General features: G+C 36.4%; 1 protein-coding gene across 1 annotated transcript in view; it reads left to right on the top strand.

Annotated features, from left to right (window-relative positions):
• PPP2R5A (protein phosphatase 2 regulatory subunit B'alpha) overlaps positions 1 to 23,820 on the top strand; it is a 66,766-nt gene that overhangs the window by 1,115 nt on the left and 41,831 nt on the right. The gene's annotated exons all lie outside the window — the stretch shown is intronic.

A 23,820-nucleotide genomic window follows, 5' to 3' on the forward strand; every position in this document is an offset into this window, starting at 1 on the left:
CCCCCCCAGGATTTTAAACAAGTTTTCTTCTAGTGACCCATTTATTCTTGGTGAATCTGATATCTTAGTTTTAGAATTTTAACATCTTTTTATGAGATAAATATCATGATAGAACCGATAGATGTTAACGTCCTAGAAATTAAAAAATTTTTTTTCTTTTTTGGCAACAAATGGAATGTGATAGAGATCTCTGCTTTGCAAGGCCAGGAAATTAAAGGTTCTTACAAAAACAGATAAGTACCGGTACTCGTCCGATTTTGCAAGCTATTGAAAAGTTTTAGAATCGTCTTGAAGGCCAGTGTGATTCTGATCTGTCTTTGGGCATATGAATCCAGCCATAGTTTGACAAGGAGTCTAAAGAAAACTCCAGATCAAATCACAGTTGGCCAGCAATCGCCGTGGAACCCCACTCTAAGACAGCCCTGCCTTTGGAGCTGCCTCTATCAAGGACATCCTACTGCAGAATCCAACTGGTGTTTGCTAAGTTTTATGTAAGATACCCTTACTAGCTGCTGTCACGTTTATCATTGGATTGCTCTTGAACATACAAAAATTGCTAACACTTAACACATGGTACTCAGTGGTAGCCGAAATTGTAGGTATTGCCAAGACTTTTAATTCTTGAGTATTGTCACAGCTAAAAGAATATTATCTTACCGAGTAGGACATTGCTTGTTAGTCATGAGTTTAACAATTTAAGCGTAATTAAAACATCGTTGCTATTTTTTGTTCACTAGTCTATTGTTGAAAGATTAGTAGTAGGATTTTTCTTTTGTGTTTAATTTGATTTTTAGTAATATTATGACTCTTTAGTGTTATACTTATTAACGACTTATTCGTTTGGTTTAGCAAATTATTTTAATATGAAATATGATTGGTTTCAAGCTAGGAGATGCAGTGTTAGTGCTTATATATTTTGCTTTTAAAAGCCTGGCCAAAAGATAGACATCTAAATTATATGATGTATGGCTGTACAAGTTGAAAGTGCATTGAATGTTTTATTTCTAGTATTTGGTCACTAAGAGAAAGGAGCAAGTATTTGGACCCTAGTACAGTGAGAGAAAAGTGAATGGAAACTTTAGATTAATTCTAAGTATTTGCTTGAAAATGTAGTAGTATTCCTTGCAAGAAAATTCTGCATTCAGGATAAATTCTTATGTATCAAGTTAATTAAGGAAATAAAACCCTTATGTGGGTTTCCCACTAATATGAAAAGCTACTTTCATTCCATGTTCAAAAATTGCTTGAAAAGTAATTCAAAGGGAAAAAATCAGTTGTTTCTTTTGCTACTTTGGCAGTGCATTGGGTACCACAGCCTTGTGGTTTTTGTCAGTAGTACTTTTTCCCCTTTCTCATTTGTGGCCTCAACAGAAACCAGTGGAAAGCCCTTTAGTATGTGTATGAAAGAATTTTTCTTCCTGCTCTGAAATACAGTGGGACTGTGGAGTGGTTCAGTTATCTGGGTTCCCAGGATCTTTCAAGTGTTTATTCCATCCTGCTTGTGTTACACTTTGTCCATGAGTCTGAGGTGGAAGAGTGCCAGCTAGTTTTCCTTAAAGCATACTATGAATAAAGTTTAACAAAATAAATCCAATCTTTGATCCATAAGAAGTTCATTTGTGCAAAAACCATTAGTAAGTAGATTGCAGGGTTTTTCTGGTGCAAATTTCAGAATAAACTATGTTGTCACAGAAAATATTTCATAAATAGACCTTGCCCAAAGGATTTTTTAAAATGAGAAACTAATATAAGATTTTAAGAAATTAAACTGTCTCCTACTGTATCTAACTTTTAACTTTCCCCCTCAAAATACCTTATCATTTATTTTGCTAATCCTCTAAGCTTCTCTAAGAACTAGGTGCTTGAAAATAAAATTAGCATGTTGTCAGTCATTTCTTTCGATATTTAAATTTATTTTAACATAGGGCTTAATTTTTCTATTAAACTTTTTACCTCCTAACTAAGAATTAGGAAAAATGTTAACTTCGAATAAGTCTATCAGAAACAATAGGAGGTTTTAATTCTGTTTAATTTTTTAAATAAGTTTCTGGGTAGATTGGTCTGGCATAGTAGTTGATACCTTATATTTATGTAACATGCTAGCATTTTCAAATTATTTTGCCTTTTTATTATGAAAATATAATATCTCTGTTTAACAACTAAAACTGTCCAAAACGTGTACCCTTGAATCCCTATAATCCCCTGTTTTCACCCTCTTGAAGCCCTGGTGGTGTAGTGGTTACAAGTTGGACTGCTAACTGCAAGGTCAGCAGTTCAAAACCACCAGCTGTTTTGCAGGAGAAAGATGAGGCTTTCTACTCCTGCAAAGAATTGCAGTCTCTGAAACCCACAGGGACATTTCTACTCTGCCCTATAGAGTCTCTGTGAGTTTTTAAGGTAATGGAGCCCTGGAGGTGCTATGGGATAAGCATTGGGGCTGCAAGTCTCCAGGCTGATGGTTCAAACCCACCAGCCAGTCTGGGAGAAAGAGTGAAGCTCTCTTCTTGTGCTCTCATGAAGATGTACAGCCTCATAAGCCTTATTATATAAAGTTTCTATGAATTGGAATCAACTTATGGCAGTGGATTTGATTTTTTTTTTTTTTTTAGTTTGGTTGTTGTAAGGTGCCATTGAATTGGTTTTCAATTGTAGGGACCCTGGGTGCAAGAAATGGGAACAACACTGCCTGGTCTTTGGCCATCCTCACTGTTGTTGCTCTGTTTGAGCTCATTTTTACAGCTGCTGTGTCAATCTAAGTCCTCTTACTTGAGGACTCTCTACCAAGCATGATATCCTCCTAGAAGAACAGGTCCCTCCTGATAGTATCCAGTCTCCTCACCCTCTTCTAAAGAATATTCTGGCTGTACTTCTTCTAAAACAGATCTGCTCATTCTTCTTACAGTCCAAAATTTTTGGTATTGCTTGCCAACAAAAGAGTCCGCTAGGGTCACTAGTAGTTGGAATAGATTTGCCAACACATAACAGCAAACGGACAGCAAAGTTGGCAGTTGGAATCCACCCTGTAGTGCTTCTGAAGAAAGGTCTGGAGATCTCTAACAATTGGGGCTGAGAAAACCCTATGGAACAGTTCTATTCTGTAATCCATGGACTCGCCACGAATCAGAATCCACTTCATTGGACAGGGCACAATTGCCCCATAGGGTTTCCTCGGCCTAAATCTTGACCAGAGCAGATCACAAGGTTTTTTCCTCTTCAGAGCAGCTGATGTGCAAAAGCTAGACACAACCATTGTGCCACCAGGGCTCCTTTTGGAACAAGTACACTGACAGAATCTGAAGTTTCACAGCTACCTGATCACACTTCCCTGTGGGTGAGGGGAGGAGAGGGTGGATGAATTATTACTTTGTAAAGTTTATAGATCTTCACAAAGTTCATCTAACCCTCAGACTTCTTTTGTGATTGGGGTGGCATTAAAAAGTTGAAATATTGAGAAAGTATGTTAAGCTGAATGTTAAGAAAAACATTTGTTTATAAACCATTAGTGTATTTCAGTCATTTTCAAATTGTTTTATGGAAGAATTAAAATTTTTTAAGATTTTAAAGAGAAATTGCTAAATATATGTCCATTGGTAGTCTTCACATGAAGGAAGAAAGTTACTGTTTAAATCTTGAACACCCTCAGAATTCCTACGTATGATTATTATTTTAACTCTTTTATCATCACCTCTGGTTCTTAATTAAATATTGGGTTGTTTTATGAAGTATCTAGTTAAATAAAGTGATAATTCAGTAAAATGTACTTAGTAAAACTGTGTACTTAGTAAAACATTGGGCCAGAATACAATTCTATGTGTAATAGATTTAAGTTCTCTTCCTGTATCATTGATTGTCATGATTGCTATGGGCTTGTTTAACCCCTTTGCACTTCAATGTCCTCACTTTTTATCTGAAATTTAACCTTTTCCCTTGATAAATCCACAAACATGAATGAGTGTTACATGAGTAATGATAATTGCTTTTCTGTGGACTAGGTTGGCTTATCAACAAAATCAGTATATTTGGGAAAAATAGTTTTGGGATTCATGTTTGAAATTTAACTTAAAATTGTAAACAGTTGGTGGTGGAGAGTCACTTATTCTTTTATTTTTTAAACACAGTGGTTCACAGACTTGGCAGTATACTTGGAGATCTTTTTTTAAATCAATGTCTGGGCTCCACCCAAGAGATTTTAAATTAATTGGTTAAGGCAGGACCTCTGCATTTGCAGTTTTAAAAGCTCCCTAGGTGATTCTAATATGCAGCCAGGGGTGAGAATCCCTGGCTTAGCATGACCTGTCTATTGATTCAATTCATTAATTGAGACTTTGTCCCTTTTTCTCTTGTCCTTCCGGCTCATTGTCCAACCTATTAACATTTTCCTGCCCTCACCTCACCTCCTGCTATCTACTTTCCACTCTCTTCACTTTGCTGCCCCCTGTAGGGCTTATTGGCTGCTATCCCAAAGTTGATAGTGGTGCTCTGGAGTTACAGGCTCCATAAGGTGATTGTGTCTACTGGATTTTGCAGTAGTCGTCATAACTAAAAGTCTTATCATTGTAATTTGGTGCCAGGTATTTTTTATTCTGTTAGGTTTTGGGAGCTATGGCTGAGATGGCCAATAAAATTAAGCACATATATTAGAGATTTGCTTGCCTGTTCTTAAATCAGTCTCTCAGGACAATAGATGAGCATCCTAACCTCTTTGAAATGTAAAAATCCTGTATCTTGGAGATACTGTTCTGCTTCTTTGAGATCTAGACCTAATACCCTAATTCTACTGTTGAATTACATTGGGCATAGGAAATTATCTCAAATTTAACTGTATTTTTGGCTATTCTTTATGTTTATTTATCACCAAGAAATGTGTTCCCCAGACCATTTTTATATCTCTTATCTTAATTTTGACCATGGTTCTTTATCCAAGATAGGACATGGAAGACGTGCACCTGTATCATATATTTGATCTTTCTCATAACTAATTTGAGTACATATTCATTGATTTGTTGTATAAGTCAGTGGATAGTGGTTGTAGCGTGACCCTCTCTCTCCAGAATATTATAGTACATTTCTTATGAAAGAAGATATTGCTGTCTTTTTTTGGTAAATCACAAAATCACATCATGCTACGGTTTCTGGTTCTTAGGGCTGCCGTAACAAAATGCCACACTGGGTTGCTTATAGGATCCCTTGTGCAGTAGTTAAAGCACCACTGCTCACCAAAAGATTAGCAGCTTGAATCCATCAGCCACTCCATGGGAGAAAAATGTGACAGTCTTCCTTGAAGATTATTTCCTGGGAAACCCAATGGGGGTAGTTTAACCTGTAGGGTCTTTTTGAGTTGGAATCTATCTGACAGCAGTGAGTTTGGGTAGATTTGGTAGTTCACAGCTCTGGGGGGGTTGTTTTGTGGATTCCTTCTAAGATTTCAAAGGAGAATCTGTTCAGTGCTTCTAAGCTGCTAGTAGCTCCAGAGTCTGTCCCATGGCATACCTCCATTGTGTGTCTTTGTGCCTCTTTTCTCTTAATAAAGTCATCGTCAGATGGGGTAAAACCCATCTGCTCGGGTATAACTTCACATTAGTTGAAAATATTTTCAAAGACTTTTTCCAAATAAAGCTGAGCTAGCAAGGGCCAGGACTTGGGACTTTAAACGTCTTTTTGAGAGAGATAATTTAATCTGTAACTGGTACCAAATACAGTATGCTTTGTTTTTTATATACTCATGGATATTTTAATACAAGGTAAAAAAATAAGGACCACATATTGTTATTAGGTGGTGGTGAATCTGTTCCTACTCAGAGCGATTCTGTGTATAACAGAACAAAACACTGTGTGATCTTATGCCATCCTCACAGTTGTTATGTTGAAGACCATTGGTGCAGCCTCTGTGCCTCTCCATGTCCTGCAGAATCCCCATTTTTCTTGACACTCCACTCTACCAACATGATGTCCTCCAACAGGACTGGTCTCTCCTGGTACCATGTTGGAATCCAAATACATTGTGCTGTGCATCATAAATGTGGTCCTAGAAACAGAATTATTATTGTAATGAAGAAATTACCTGTTGATCATCTTTTGTTTTCTTACTCCCTTACTTCCCATTATTGATTACTATCTATGGTTAAGTGCTTGACTAGTAACTGAAATGTTGGTGGTTCGAATCCACCCAGAAGTGCCTTAGAGGAAAGTCACAACCTTTTCTTGAAAACCCTGCTGAGTGATTCTGTCTGGCATACAAAGGTTTGTCATGAGTCGGAATTCAGTTGATGGAAATCACCAACAACTAGATCAGTTTTCTAATGCTTTGGGTTTTGTTTTAATATATTTATGTTAAAAATTCTTTCAAGGTTATTTAAAGTAACCTTTTTGGTTTTTAAAATATCTTAACAGTAAGTAGTAATGCAGATTTTTAAAACGAAAGATTGCTTGCTCTTGTACAAGGGCGCTTCAAAGAGTTTGAAAATACATAGATTAAGCCTCTGGTAAGGATCCCTCGTGGTGTAGTGGTTATGAATTGGCTTGCTAACTGCAAGGTCAGCGGTTCGAAATCACCAGGTGCTCCGAGGGAGAAAGATGGGGTTTTCTCCTGCTGCAAAGAGCCTACGGTCTTGGAAACTCACAGGGGCAGTTCTATCTTGTCCTATAAGGTAGAGCTATGAGTTGACACCGGCTCGATGGCAGTGAGTTTGATTTTTGGAATCCTCTCTTGGATCCTCTCTGGTTACTGTCTTGCTATTGGAGACTATTATAAACTCGATTATTATTGATATAATTAAGTTAAAATGTGGTACCTCCTCTTTGATCTCCCCTTTGACCCATTTTAGATTTGTTCTAATTTTCAATATTTCTTGCTTTTTTCTCAATAGAGGTTCCTTCCCCCGCCCCCAGTTTATTTTAATGTTGTTGTTGGTCTTTTCTTTCTTGAAAAGAAAATATCTGTTATGTTTTCAGGGTTTTTTTGTTTGTTCTTTGGAGGTTTTTGGTATGTTTTCCAGTATATGAAGCACAGAACAGGCAGATGTATAAAGACAATAACTAGTGTAATGGCTCATTGGGGATATGCGGAAGGAGGTTGGAGGGAATTGGAGAGCTGATACTACAAGAGGGGGAGGGATGTTCTGGAACTGATTATGATGATGTATATACAGCTCTTTATATGACTCAACTATGGAAATGTATAATACATGAATTAAATCTCAATAAAACTACTGGGGAAAATTTTTTTTGAAACATTCCGTTATCTTTTAATTTAATTTTTCCATGAATTTGTTGAAGACTCTCAAATGTAAAAATATTTTTGCCAGTGACCAGTGTTAGTGATAGCAACATTATTAATAGATTTATTATTAAGAGTAATGTGTCCTTTTGTGTGGAAAAGTAATACTGGGTTGATGCCTATATATATATAAAATAATTAGTTTACAGTAATTTCTAAATTTGAGGTACAGTCTTCTTTTATAAGGATGTCCTAGAAGGAGATGAAAGGAACAGAGTTAAAATAGGTAATTACTTTTAGTGCATTATAAGTAATAAGGATCCTAAATGCCTTGCTGAGTTTTACATGACAGGCTAGATTTATACAAAATAAACTCTTACTTGTCTGAACAAGATGTTCATTAATAAGCAGTTGCAAGTCTACTTGTTTTATATATCTTTTTGAACGCTCCTGAAGAAATTTCTTTAGAGGTGCTTTTGGGAAAATAATGGCAAATTCAAGAAATGCACTAATTTTGATCAAGTTTCCTAAAGAAACCTGCTGAAATTTCTTCTCCCTTGTGTAGTTTGCTGAATACTATCAATTTACACGGTAAAACTCTGAGAACCTATTTCCTCATTGGATACTGAACATCAGGGATTTCTTGGGCACTCACTCCTCCTGCTGGAATGGTAGTGCTAATTGCATCTCGGACAACCTGCTGCTGTGCTTTTGGCTGGTTGAGCACTGGGAACTGACTTTACTCTTTTTGTTCTGATTTTTTAATCGTTTTATTAGGGGCTCATACAACTTATCACAATCCATGCATACATCAATTGTGTAAAGCACATTTGTACATTCACTGCCCTCATCATTCTCAAAACATTTGCTCTCCACTTAAGCCCCTTTGTTCTGATTTTATACTTCCTGCCACTTCATCAGAGAAGTTTTCTTTTGTTATAGAGGGGAAAGTACGGGTTTTAAAGCTTTAGTCTTATCAGTTGTTTACTCTGTAAGATTTTATTTAATGAATAAGATGGTTACACATCTGATCCAAGGTTTTTTCCCTTGGATGAGCTTAGAATTTGTAGTTAGTAAGTGTTAAATCTTAAAATATGTTGTTGTTGTTAGGTCCCCTCAAGAACACCTGACTCATATCGACCCTTTGTACAACAGCTAAACACTACCTGGTTCTGCGTCACCCTCACAGTTGTTCTTATAGTTAAGCCCATTGTTGCAGTCACTGTGTCAACCCATCTTCTTGAGGGTTTTCCCCTTTTTCACTGCCCCTCCACTTTACCAAGCATGGTGTCCTTTTCCAGGGATTGATCTCTCCTCATAACATGTCTAAAGTGTATGAGACAAAGTCTTGCCATCCTCATCCTTTCCTTTAAGGAGCATCGTGACTGTACTACTACTAAAACAGAACGGTTTGTTCTTTTAGCAGTCCATACTTTCAGTATTCTCCTGCACCATAATTCAAATGCATGGACTCTTATTTGGTATTTCTTATTCAGGGTCCAACTTTCACATGCATATGAGGTGACTGAAAATACCATGGCTTAGGTGAGGCGCACCTTAGTCCTCAAAGTAACTTCTTTGCTTTTCAACACTTTAAAGGGGTCTTGTGCAACATTTACCCACCGCAGTGAATGTTTTGATATCTTGACTGCTGCTTCCATGAGCATTAATTGTGGATCCAAGCAAGATGAAATCTTTGATAGCTTCAGCCTTTTCTCCATTTATCATAATGTTACTTATTGGTCCAGTTGTAAGGATTTTTTTCTTTACATTGAGTTACAATTCATACTGAAGACTGTAATCCTTGATCTTTATCAGCATGTGCTTCAAATCGTCTTCACTTTCCAAAAGTAAGGTTGTGTCATCTGCATATCGCAGGTTAATAAGCTTCTATTCGTAATATGGCATTCCTATTCATATAATCTATCTTCTCTGATGATTTGCTCAGCGTACACATTGGATAAATATGGTGAGAAGATACAACCCTGACGCACACCTTTCTTAATTTTAAACCATGCAGTATTCCCTTGTTCTGTTCCCACAACTGCCTCTTGATCCATGTACAGGTTCTCCATGAGCACAATGAAGTGTTCTGGAATTCCCATTCTTCTCAATGCTATCCATAGTTTGTTATTGTCCACGCAATCAAATGCCTTTGCACAGTCAATGAAACACAAGTAAACATCTTTCTGGTGTCCTCTACTTTCAGTGAAGGTCCATCTGACATCAGCAGTGATAACCCTTCTGAACCTGGCCTGAACCTCTCTGGCAGCTCCCTGTCAGTTGCAACTGTTGTTGGATGATAGTTAGCAAAATTTTACTTTCATAAAACAATGATATTGTTTTATAATTTGCATTCTGTTTAATTATTGGTGATTGGAATGCAAAAGTTGGAAACCAAGGAACAGTAGTTGAAAAATGATGAGCTATGGGATGACATTAAGAACATCGTACAGAAGAAAGCGAAAGGTCATTAAAAAAAACTGAAAGGAAGAAAAGATCAAAGTGGAAGTCAAAAGAGACCCTGGGACTTACTCTTAATTGTAGAGTAGCTAAGGCAAAGGCCAGCTAGAGAAAATAGTAAAATATTATAGTGGCATGTGCAAATACCTAGAGTTACAAAACCATAAGGGAAGAACATGCTTAAACTGAAAGAATGGGGGAAAAAAATCAAGACTTTGAGTTGCAATATTGAAAGATTCTATGGAAAAATTTGAATGATCCAGAAAGCATCAAAAGAATATAGGAAAAAACAGTCACTTGACCAAAAAGAAAACTAGTCGGCATCCAGCATTTTAAGTGTTAGCATATGAGCAAGAACTCCTGGTACTTATGGAAGAAGTCCAAGCTTCACTGAAAGCATTAGCCAAAAAAAACAAGGCTCCACAAATTGATAGACTACCAATTGAAATATTTCAACCAACTGATGAAGCACTGGAAGCACTCACTAGTCTGTGCCAGGAAATTTGGAAGATAGCCAATTGGCCAACTGACGAGAAGAGATCCTTATTTGTACCCATTCCAAAGAAAGGTAGCCCAACAGAATGAATGCTGATGTGATAGAAATCTTACATTTTCAAAAATTGGGAATTTTGTTGTTGATTGGTTTTGTCTTTGTTTAACTCATTGGTTAAAGGATATTTCAAAGTTTTAGATAGTTCAGAGGTTGATAATCATTTGAATTTATTCTTAATTTCATGCCTTTAAGATTTAATTCATGAAGTGAATAAGGTGACACAGTTTGGTTATAATCTCTGAATTTTGATTAGCAAAGTGGAATGTGTTTCCCACTTCCCTCAACAGGAATTTTCAGACTTAAACTGTATAGAAACATCTGTTGAAGTTACAAGAAACATAAGATTTTATAATTTCTGGAGGGATGTGTATCTAAATGAAAAAACAAACTGACAAAACTTGTGCTATCATTTTTCATTACTCGAAATTCAAACCCACTATCATTAAGTTAATTCCAGTTCACAGTGAGCTTATATGGTGTTTCAAAGCAGTAAATACTTACAGAGTCAGGAAGTCTCATTTTTCTCCCTTGGTTTGAACCATTGGCCCTGGTGATTAGCTGCCAAATGCTTACCTGACAGTACCACTAGGACTTCTTGTCATTGGTCGCAGGAAAAAAGTTAGGGTTTTTTGGTTTGTTTGCTGTGAAACTACACATACTTTCCTTTTAAAAATAGAGTGCTGGTTTTTCTCTCTCTTTGGTTTCCATAGTGCTTAAAAGTTAGAAGAATTGTAGCGATAGAACTTTTCTTTACCAATAAAGTAAATAAAACTGAAGTTTTTTTAATTTTGAAGATAAATGTTGTTATGTGCATGTACTTTGATGGAAAATACAGCTGTAGAACCTAGAGTAATTATGGGAGGGGAACGTTTCCTGGGGAAAGTGACGGTCAACTGCATCCTAAAAGGTCAGAAGATGCATGGCTCAAGGCAGGTGGATCTAGGAGGTCCAATTGAAGGACCATTATGATCCAGAAGTAGTGAGCTAAGCATATTCTGGCAACTGTGAACAGTTGTTGTGACTTTGATATAGAACTTTGGTTCCCAAACTTAATTGGTTTAGGTCTGGTGCTAAGTAAAGAGGTGGTGCTAGAGATAACAATTTGTGAGTCTTTAGCTGCTAAAGTGACATTTTAAGTGTTAGTAGTTTCTGAAAATGTATAGAATGATACGAGTCCAAGGATCACCAACATTTAGGTGATGGTACCAGAAAAAGAAAATTGAAGCAGCAGCCATGATGCAAGAGAGACAACTTGAAAAGAGGCCAAGGGAAAGAGGAGAGTGTAAACAAGGTAGTTAATGAAAAAGTCTTTTAAAAAGGGGATTGGAGTGTGTGGGATAGTCATGCTGAGAAGAGCAACAGACTAGTCAGATAACTAAGAACTATGAGGTTTACATGGGTTTAGTAGACTTTAGAGAACATTGGTGACTTTGAGAGATGCTTTAGAAAATTGATAGACTTGAAACCAAATTGAGAAGTGAATGGAAACTCTGCAAGTCACTGAGTGTGGACAACTCCTTTAGAAACGTTGGACACGTGAAAACACGCTAGCTGCTGAGTGGAGAAAGGATTGTTGCAGAACAAGACCTTAAGAAGCAAGAGCAATTAAGAGATTATAGGAACCTGTGGTTACAAGTTGGCCTGTGATCTGCAAGATCAGCAGTTTGAAACCACCAGGAGAAAGATGGGGCTTTCTACTCCTGTAAACAGTTAGTCTTGGAAACTCACAGAGACAGTTCTAGCATGCCTTACTAGGGTCTCTATGAATAGGCATGGACTCGATGGGAGTAGTTGAGTTTGTTGACGTGAGGACATGGTGTAGCTTGTAAGAGAGTAGTAGCAGTAGAGGTAGAGAGAGAGAAAGATGTTTCATCGTTGTCATTAGTTGCAGTTCCTCTTGATGACCTGATGTATTTTAATAGAAATGTTACCTGATCCCTTACCATCTTCATGATAATTAGTATGTTTGAGTCAGTTGCTGCTGCCACTTTGTGTCAGTCCCTCTTGTTGATGGTTTCTCTTGTCTTGGTTGGCTCGCTATTTTACCAGCATATTTTGGATAGAACTTGGTGTAGTACAAGATTGGTAGGGGACAGGCAGGAGTTTGGACAAATAGATGCATAAGGGTATACTGCTAAGAAGTAGTACACTGGAAAAGAAACCAAGGTATAGCAGCAAAATTCAGAGTTGTATTTGGGAAATTTCAAGTTTCAGATATCTTTTGGAATTCCAATTATGAACATTAAATAAACTTTTGGGTATGTGAATCAAAAGTGTGCCCATTTGGTAATTTGTATGACTTCTAAGCATTAATTACCTTATGTTTTGACCTTTAATGACTTGCCAAGACTTTCAAATTTATTTATTAGAAAATGACCATAGTTTGCTGGGCACTTGGTATTTTGGCCAAATTAGGATTATCTATGCCCTATTCAAGGAAATGTCTTCTGAGTATGCCAGTTGGCAAGGTATCCTTGGTATTTGTGTGAGGGAGCTCACAACTTGTAGATTGGGAAAATTACACACTTAAGGCTAGAGGTACTTAATTGCTCTTTTTTTTTTTTTTTGCCATTTTACTGTAAATGCTTCCAGACTTGAAATCCATATACCTCTCTAGCAGCATTTAGGCAGTCAGTTTAGTTTTAATCTTTTTTGAATAAAATAAGGAAGCAAAAGCTATTAAATTAATTGAAAGAAAAACACCATTTTTGTGTCATGTAGTTATTCACATTTCTATATGACCTAAAACTATAATGTTTATTAGACATGAAATGTAATGTTTACATACCGGCCCCAAACTTCTTAGCATGTTGTGGATGAAGTAACCAACATTTAAGTATTTTGTGTTTTGGGGTGAATCATTTATAACTTGATCTTCCTGGTTGGCTTTTGAGTTTACCTTTATAGCACACGTGTTGCTTATACTAAGACAAAATTGTGTGCTAAGAATATAGATGATAAATATTTATAATTGAAAAAATATAAATTTGTAATTGAGAGCCTTGCTAAGAGATACTGGTTTCTTTTAGGTCCTGGGAAAGTAGGCTAGTGTTGAACATGTCTTCTAAGAACTCTTAAAGCAGATCTTTATTTTTTTCAATTCTCACATAGAGCTAGATTTATAATTCAGAGTCAGTCAGTTAAAGAGGACACCTGGGTGTAGTGGGCTACATACTGAGAAGCGATAACCCCAAGGTCGGAGGTGTAGCAGCTCTGTAGGAGAAAGATGAAGCTGTCTACTCCTGTCAAAATTTAAAGTCTTGGAAACAAATGGGCAATTCTCTTTTGTCCTACAGGGTCTCTATGAGTCAGAATCTACTCGGTGGCAGTGAGTTTATTCGGTTAAAGTTGTAATGATCTATAATTAGCAGCTTGAGGAATTATTATAGATGATCAAGAATTGATTATTTGTTTTGACTCTTTTAGAAATGCTGGATATATTTCAACTTCTGTTCCCCCACCACAAACTTCATGCACAGGTTTTGAAAACTTTTCTTTTTTAACTATAGTTATATTAACATAGCACTCTGCTTTTCTGATCAATACTTACAAATTTGAGCAAAGTAATTGAGACTTGGATGTAAATGTCAGTTGGACTAATTTATCTATCACTTAACTGGTTGTACTTCCCTGATAAAACCTCTAGACAAGCCGGTATTAGACAATTATATTCATTCCTTACGTAGTTACCTACATGCATTTGTGCTTCAGTGAATGAACCAATCTACTGAATCCAAAGTGGAAATAAAGACAGACATATAATAATGAAAGGCACTTAAGGCAGCATTTATTTCTTCCAGTGATGTTTCCATCATAGGATATTTCTATCATTCCTGTAGGAAAGGTAAAAATAACCCAGGACCTTGCTCCCAGATAACTAAGGGCTGGCTTTGGTGCTTTCTCGCTTCCTCTTTTTTTAAGACCTAGAGAAGTAGCTGCTCCTCCTATGGAACAGGAATGACTATTTTAGGATACAATACTTTCTGTGAGTCATGAGTAAGTCTCAGTTTTCGTGGTTTTCTAAAATAAACTCACAGTATTTAAAGAATATGCAGTGAGAAATATCATATTCTTAACTACTCTATTTTATAATGACTTGATTATTTTTATAAAAGTGTACAGGCCCATTGTTAAAAGCAACTGTAAAAATCTTACAAAGGTCGAATATAACAATCCCCAAAGGAATAACTTTGTTAAAAGTTGGAACATTTTCCAATATTTTCCCACTACTGGGATTATATAATACGAGCTGTAGTCCCTGGGTGGCATGAACAGTTAATGTGCTTGGCTGCTGACCAAAAGGTTTGGAGGTTTCGTGCCACACAGGTTATCTGTGTGCAAGGCTTGGTGATCTGCTTAAAAATCTGAAAAATCTGCCATTAAAAATCCCAGCTTTGTCATAGAGCACAGTTCTACTCTGAAACATAGAGGTTGCCCTGAGCCACAATCAGTTGATGACAACTAGTATAATGCAAACTACTCTAACCATTTTTTAATGTATAGAATATTATACCTTTTGTATATTTGGGAAAAATTTAAATTATTTCCAAATAAAGTTTTCATCTATGAAAATACTAGATCAAATATGAAAACTTTGATTATAAATTCTGTATATTAAAAGGAGGGAATATAATATCTAGTACTAATAATTGATTTGGGGGAGGTTGTACATGTGTCAAAGTACCCTGGTGGCACTCTAGGTTAAGCACTGGATTGCTAATTGAAAGGTCAGTGGTTCCAACCCTCAGCCACACTGTAAGAGAAAGAGGAGGCTGTCTGCTCCCTTCCAAGATGTACACCGGCATCATAAGCCCTGAGGAGCCAAGTTCTACTCTGCTTCATAGGGTCCTCACGCATCAAAGTTGATGCAGCTATAGTGGCTTTGATTTACTTATTGGTCAGAAAAGATCATACGCAAAATGATTTATAATTTCAGGTTTTAGGATTCTTCCTTATACCTATACATACATCCATGGTCTGATGGTGGAGGGAAATGGGGTGTCGGTGGCATCTAGGCCCTGGTTTAGAGCTTTTGAGGCTTCAGCAACCTTGTTAAAGTCAGCAGTACAGGTGTCCTCCACTTTCTGAAAGTTGCAGTTACACCACTTTGCTTGTAAAAGACCTTCATTAGTACTGTTAACTGAAATGAATGAAAGAAATCTGAAGCGGATTCTCACTGGTTAAAAGAAGGTGAAGAGCAAAGCAAGCATTTAGTGCCTGTTTTATTGATGCCGTCAAGTCGATGTGGACTCAGAGCAACCCTGCAGGACAGGGAAGAGCTGCGTCCATGAGTTTCTGTGTCTGTAACTCTTCACGAGGATGACTTGGTGGTGTAGTGGTTATGAGTTGGGTTCTTATCTGAAAGATCAGCAGTTCAAAACCACCACACACCTTGGGAGAAAGACCACCCCAAAGCCCCTTTTTCTTTTACAGTGAGCTGCTAAAGAGGCAGCTGGAACCCCAACCCATGAGAGAGGTAGAAACCAAGTTCCTTCCCCAGGAACTACACTAGACCATAGCTTTCAACTATGTCTGTGAACACTAGAGATGAACATTATGTTAGGTTTCTGTGTTATTCCGTATGATTTGGTAGGTTTTCTTTTTGGGTTGGGGAACATCCAACATTTTTTCCCATATAAGTTAATACTAATTGCTTCTGTACTTTCCTTCCTTTTGGTTTTGGAAGGTTTTATAGGAATACATTACTTTGGGATAGCAGAGGACATGCCTGTACTTAAAAAAAAAATGCAGTGTACTTGTTTGTAGTTACAAGTAGGAGTGGCTACAATACAGGGATCTCATCTCAAGTGTCAAATTTAAAAGTAGCCTTAGCCCTCTGTTTTATTTCTGAAGCTCTTTTTGATACTTCTTTTCCCCTAAAAGCCCAAAATGAGAAATGAAGATGCTCCTAAAATCTCTCTTAATTTAACAGATAGCAGGTTGTATATTCAAATAGGAATAAGCAGATAACACAAATATTCTCACTTTCCTAGGACACCAGTTGCCTATCTGCTTCCTAAACTCTAGGGTTCCACATGTCCTTTTCACTCACCTTCATTCCTTGTTTATATTTTTTCCTACTTCTTACCAAAAGTTGTTTTAAATACAAAAGAGAACAGGCTATTGATTTTTGAAATAAAATTAGAATAGTATAATTCAACCCTTCTATGATAGTTGAAGGTATATATACATTTAAGTGGGAATTGCGTAAAGCACGGAAATATTTTAGATAGTATTCTAGGGATTTCTTAAACTATATACTAGAATTCATTATCAAGCGTTTGGGATGCATGTATTCATATTTTCTAAGGGGTGATAGCTACCATTTTTTCTCTGTCTTCAATTCTAATGAAACCATAGAACCTTAACAAAGTCATACTTAATCACAATATTATTTAATAAATGTTTCCACTGTTATTTTATAATAGCCCCACCCTCTGAAGTTTCAAATAAAAACTGATTTTAGACTCTTAGTTATTAATGTTCTAGGGGTATTGCCAAAAAAAGCGACATGTCCTATATTCTGTGCCAGTTCCTTAAATTAGCATCTTGGATTGCATCCTCAGCATGTCACTGTAGTGGTATTGCTGGGTTGCTATGATACGGCCCTTCTATAATTTGTAGCATGAATTCTATAGGAGAACCTACTTTAAATATAAAATGTACGAGTAGCAGTGATTGGGGGAATATGACACATTTTTCCTTTAAGGCAAATTTTATGGCTATGAAATATTTCCATTATAAATGATGGTAGCTAGTAGTTGAAATTACTTATCCTTAAATATAAAATTAAGTACTTGGTATATTGTGATTATCCTTAAGACTTAAAGTTCATTTATCATGTTGAATTTTTTAAACAAAATAGCAAAAAGGAGGAAAACTTTGTAATAATAAAATTTCTGCTTGGCATTTGAGGTAGAGAAATTGATGGAGAGATTTTTTTTTTTCTGGTAAGATGCATTTAAAACAGTAACAGCAAAATCACAGTACAAGAAAAATACCTCAAAATTATTTTACTGTAGAGGATTTTATAAACTGTATTGAACTATTTTTAAAACCACCCTTTAGACCTCACTCTTGTGTTAGAGGAATCAACTATTTAAGATTAAAAGGACAGAATTTATCCAAGGACAGTATAGAGGATTAGGAAAGGAGGAGGTTAGGATAGAAACAGGAAATGCAGGAAGTAGGATAAGTGATGGTACATTAGCCATGTAATAGATGGGTTGAAACAAAATGTCTATGAACGTAACAATGATGATCAGCTCAGAAAACCAACACCTAATAAAAAAGTTTATATATAGATATGTAGTTTCAAAATAAAATGATACCAGAGCATTTTGAGAACTGGAACTAGAGATAAGCAAACATTAAGTATACATTCAGCATGGGGATGGGGGGGGTAGTCACCGTTTTGGAACCCTAAGGAGCAGTTCTACTTTGTCTTGTGTCATTCTGAGTTGAAATTGACAGGTCAGCATTAGATTTAGTTGTTTTTATTTGGTTGGGGTGACTAATGATGTTGAATGTCATTTCATGTGTTTATTTGATATTGGTGAGTCATCTTGTCTATTGAATTGTCTATTGAAATCCTGTGCCTATTCTTAAATTGGGTTATTTGTATTTATTATTGACCAGTAAGAATTCATATGTTCTGGATACAGGTCCCTTATGATCTGAAGCAAACATTTCCCCCATTCTCTAGTTGTCTTTTCACTTTCTTCACGGTACTCTTTCATGCAAAGAAGTTTTTAAATTTTAATGAATTCCAGATTATCTGTTGCTTGTGCCTTTGGTGTCTTACCTAGTCTGAGGTCGTGAAACAGGTTTCCTCCTGTTTTGTTTGTGCCCCTTCTAAGAGTTGAATGGTTTTAGTGCTTACATTAAGGCCTTTGATCCATTTTGAGTTAAATTTCTTATGTGATGTGATATAAGGGTTCAAATTTGATGTGTTCTCTGGTTGTCCCATCACCCTTTTTGAAAAGGCAAATATGTTCTCATATAATCATTTTAGCACCTTTGTTAAAAATTGTTTGGTACAAGGTTTTACTTCAGGAGTCTCACTTTGGCACCAGTGATCTATACCTCCTGTGTAATACCGCACTGTCTCGATTACCATTCCTATGCAGCATGTTCTGAAACTAGCAAGTGTGACGCCTACTTTGGTAGTCTTTTCATAGTTGGTTGTCTGTTCTGAGTCCATTGCAATTTTATGTGAGTTTTCAAATCAGCTTACCAATTTCTACAAAATAAACTGGGATTCAAATAGTAATCGCATCAAACCTATTGTCAGTGCTAAATCTGTTGATCAATGATCATGGGCATTTTTCCCTTTGAATAATAATTTGTAGTTTTCAGAGTATATGTTTTTTTCATTTATTTTGTTAAATGCATCCCTAAATGTTATTTTTGATGCTGGTGTGAATGGAATTATTTTGTTAATGTTATTTTTAGATTGTTAATTGCAAGTGTATAGAAATACAATTGATTTTTAACACATCACTCTTGCATCCTGTAGTTTTGCTGAACTTGCTCATTAATTCAGTAATTTTTTAGCATATTCCTTGGAAACTTCTATATCAGGATTTTAATGTCATCTGCGACTATACTCATTGCCATCGAGTTGATCCTGACTCATAGCGACCCTATAGGGGAGGGTAGAACTGCCCCTGTGAATTTCTGAGACTAACACTTTACAGGAGTAGAAAGCCTCATTTTAACCCCTTTGGCATGGCTGGTAGTTTCAAACTGCTGACCTTGTGGTTAGTAGCCAAACTTGTAACCACTACACTACCAGGGCTCCTGTAATTATTAAGAAGCTTTAAAAAGTTCATGAAGTAATTCCATTACATTTTTCCATGATTTTTTTGAAACTCTCTTAGAGATAGTTTTGTTGCTTTCTTCCCAATTTGGTTGCCTTTTCTATCTTGTCTAGTTGACCTGGCTAGGACCTCCAGTCTGGTGTTGGGTAGAAGTGATGTTGGATAGAAGTGGTAAGAAGAAACATTGTTTGGTTCTTTACATTAGAGAAGAAGCATCCAGTCTTTTACCATTCTGTGTAATTCTAGCTTTGGGTTTTTCATAAATGCCATGTCAGATTGAAGATAGCTTTCTTTTCATAGTTTACCGAGTTGTGTTTTCATTATGAATGAGCGATGGGTTTTATTAAATTTTTATTAAATGTTACTTCTGCATCTGTTGCAGCTATCACATAATTTTTCTTTTAAAATCTATTGATAGAATATTTTATATTAATTCCTTTTTGAGTGTTATACTAATTTTTCACTCCTAGGATAAATTCTATTTGGTCATTGTATACAATGCTTTTATATTTGTCATTGCTGGATTTGATTTGCTAATATTTTGTTGAGGATTTTTGCATCCATATTAAAGTGAGTTGAATATGTTTCTGTTGGGGGTGGAGTTTGTAAAGAATTGGCATTCTTTTGTAGAATTTAGCATGAAGTGCTAAGTTCCAGACTTTACCTTGTGGATATTTTTTATTATAAACTAAATCTCTTATTACAAATATATTGAGTTTACTTCTTAACAAGTTCACTTTTAGTAATTTGTGTCTCTCTGGGAATTTAGTCCAAGTTATCCAGTTTACAGGCATGTAATTGTGTAACTATTGTTTTATGATTTCCCCCCTTTTATTTCTGTAAAAACCAGTTGCCATTAGGTTAATTTTGACTCATGATGACTCTATGCATATAGCAGTAGAGCTTTGTTCTATAGGTTTTTGACAGCCAAATTTTCTAAAGTGGATCACCAGACCTTTCTTCTAAGGGTCTCTGGGTGGATTTGAACTTCCAATCTTTAGGCTAGCAGCTGAGTGTATTACTTGTTTGTATTACCCAGGGATCCCTTTATTTCTCTAAGACCAGTGGTTAATGTTCCTTTTTTTTGTTTCTGATTCTAGTAATATAATTGTCTACTCTTCTTTTTTTTTTCTTAGTCATTCTAGCTAGCAACAATATTAACCCACTGCAGTTGAGTTGACTCAAGCTCACAGTAACCTGTAGAACAGACTAGACGAAGTCTTTATGGGAGCAGATGATCTCATCTTTCTCCCATGTTGGCTGATGGGTTTGAACTGCTAACTTTGCAGCTAGCAGCCAATACTTAACCCAGGTGCCTCCAATTCTAGCTAAAGATTTATCTATGTTGATCTTTTCAAGAAACTAACTTTTGACTGTTGATTTTCTATACTCTCTTATTATTTTCTGCTCTAATCTGTTGTATTATTTTATTTATTTTCTAATCCTTAAAGTAGTCTAGGGTGCTGATTTGAGATATTCTTAATATAAGCATTTACAACCATACATGTCCTTCCTTCAAAACAGTGCTTTAGAGAGCAATGGTGGTCCGGTGGTAGAATTCCTACCTCCACTTTGTGACACGTGGGTTCAGTTTCTGGCCAATAAACCTCATGCACACTTAACCACCTCTCTCTCGGTGGAGGCTTGTGACTTCCTGTGCTGCTGAGCAGATTGTAGTGGAGCTTCCAAACTATGAGGGACAAGGAAGAAAGACTAGGTAATCTGCTTCAGAAAATCAGCCAGTGGAAACCATATGGATCAAAGAGCTCTAAATTGCAGTCAATCATGGCACGAGTGCAGAACAAGACAGTATTTCATTGCATTGTGCACAGAGTCAGCAGGAGTTGGAAGCCGATTCCATGACAGCTCACAATAACAAGCCCTGGTCTAACTGCATCCTATATGAAATGTGCATTCCACATTTCAGTATATTGTTTTCATTTTCAGTCATCTCAACATATTTTTATTAACTTTTGATCCCTTTTGGACCTGCTGGTTATTTAGTTTTGGTTGTTTTAGTTGCCAACACGTTGTCTCCAATTCAGGGCAACCCAATGAAATGTCTGGTATTCCACCATCTACCTTCATGACCATTGGTTGCTGGAGTCTATTGTTGTCGCCACTGTTTATTTTGAGTTCTTTCTAACCTAGAGGATTCTTTTAGCACTAGTCTTTTGGTTTATACGGTCTCCGTTGGCTAATTTTTGGAAGTAGATTGCCAAACCTTTCTTTGTCTGTCTTAGTCTGGAAGCTCTACTGAAACCTGTCCACCATGTATACTGCTGCTGCTATTTGAAATGCCACTCACACACCTTCTAGCTTCTTAACATAATGGAAACCATCTCAGTACAACAAACTGACAAATGGTAGTGGATTGCTTATTTGTGATTGTTATTTAATTTCCATATATCTGTGAATTTCCCAATATGTTTTTCAGTTAACTGATTTTTCATTTCATTGTGGTTATAGAATATACGTTGTATTGTTTATATCCTTTTAAACTTACTGGTTTGTTTTATGACCTAGCATATAATCCTTCTAGAGAATATTCTATGTGTATATTCTATAAGAAGGAAGCCTGATGGTATAATGGTTGCATGGTGGTCTCGAACTGCAAGGATGGCAGATTGAAACCACCAGCAGCCCCACAGGAGAAAGACTGGGCTTTCTACTCTTGTTAGCAGTTACAGTCTTGGAAACCCAGAGGGGGTTGTTATGAGTCAGCATTGACTTGATGGCAGTAAGTTTGAATTTTGGGGGGTTTATTGCTCTTTAGTTGGATTTATTTTGTTTTATGTCATTTTTCTCTATTTTCTTTATTCACAACTTATCGGTCAGTTTGTTGTACTGTGCTGTACTGTAGTGTCTTGTGTGTTTCTGTAAGGCTGGAAGCTTTGTTACTGGCATTTCAAATGCCAGCAGGGTCACCCAACGTGAACAGGTTCCCGTGGAGCTTCTAGACTTAAGAACAGACTTTGAAGAAGGAATTGGCTATTTCAGACGAATTAGCCACATGAAGCATTATCGATATCATTGAAACACTGTCAGATACTGAAAACCTAGTGAATAGAAGCAGAACATTGTTAGAGATAATGCCAGAAGATGAGCCTCTCAGGTTGGAAGTCAAGAAAAATACATGAAAAAGAGCTGCCTTCTCAAAGTAAGATCAAGCATAATGGCATGGATGGCATAACGTCTTCAGGAATAAAGCCATCAGGACTTTTATTTGCTGATGGGCCATGACCCAAAATGAAGAAACAACTGCAAACATTAATTAATAATTGGAACTTTGAATATACAAAGTATGAATCTAGGAAAATTGGAAGTTGTAAAAAATGAAATGGAATGCTTAAAGATAATGTTATAGGCATTAGTAAGCTAAAATGGACTGTTAACTGGCCATCTTGAATCACAAAATAGTATGATTTACTACGTCAGGAATGACAGATTCAATAATTATGCCAACATCTTCGCTCTGAAATTAATCAAACATGCAGTCAAAATGCAGTGATACTTATTGTGGATTGGAATGCAAACATTGAAAACAAAGTGGAAGGAAGTAGTTGTAAAATCTGATTTTTGTGGTCACATGATAGAATTTTACAAGAACAACAACTTGTTCATCATTAATGTTTTTCAACAGCACAAAAAGCGATTATGTATGTGAACTTCTCCAGGTGGAATATACAGAAATCTGATTGACCTCATCTGTGAGAAGAGATGATGGAGAAACTCAATACCAGCACTTTTAAAACCAGGACAGGGCAGACTGTGGAACAGGTAAGCTTAGGTTGACACTAAAGAGAATTGAAACAGCCTGCAAGAACTAAAATATGATCTTGAGTATGCTCCACTTGAAATCTGAGAATATCTCAAGAACAGATTTGATGTATTGAATACGAATGACATACGGCCTGATGAGCATGGGATGACATTGAGAACATCATTCATGAAGAAAGAAAAGGTCATTAAAAAGATAAGAAAGAAAAAAAGTGGATGTCAGAAGATTTCTACTTATTTTGAAAACATTTAATGTGCTATTCCACTGCCTTTATGTTCAACATTTTTACTTTGCTTTTCTTTGTTGAGCGCTACCTTCAAACTACCTGGCGTTTATTGTGCTTCCTGGATATGCAGGCTATAGTGGTTTCCAATAAGTTTGGGAGTTTTCAGACATTATTTCTTCAGATTTTCTCTGGTACTTTATTTCCTCTCCTTCTCTTCATTATGATAAATTCGTGTGCTTAATTGGTATCCCGTGTTTCTCTGAGGCTCTGCCCACTTTTCTTCATTCTTGTTTACGGAGATTACATAATCCCTGTTATATAACTTGGAGTCCCTTGTGCCCCTCTAGTGAAGCGTGCACTTCTGATAATTGTAATTTCCACCCCAGAATTTCTATTTGATTATTTTTATAATATCTTTATTGATAATCTCTGTGCATTGTTACAATACTTTCATGTACTTCTTTACTCATGGTTTTCCTTTAGTTATTTTAGCCTACTTATAATGACTTTTAAGGCTTTACTTTTAAATTAGTAGCTGGTTACTTTCACAGTCATGGCACTGCCTGCTTTTCCCCCCCTCTCTTTCTGTAATATATGGGTCATTCTTTCCATGCTTCATAATTTTTTGTTGGAAATTGGACATCCTAGGTAATATAAGAGTTATGGTCAGGTGCATAAGCAAATGTGGTGAAGAAAGCTGATGGTGCCCGGCTATCAAAAGATATAGCATCTGGGGTCTTAAAGGCTTGAAGGTAAACA

Source organism: Echinops telfairi, unplaced genomic scaffold, assembly GCF_000313985.2.
Source record: "Echinops telfairi isolate 266 unplaced genomic scaffold, ASM31398v2 ScPeMD7_7424;HRSCAF=8462, whole genome shotgun sequence".
In the NCBI taxonomy this organism is placed as follows: domain Eukaryota; kingdom Metazoa; phylum Chordata; class Mammalia; order Afrosoricida; family Tenrecidae; genus Echinops; species Echinops telfairi.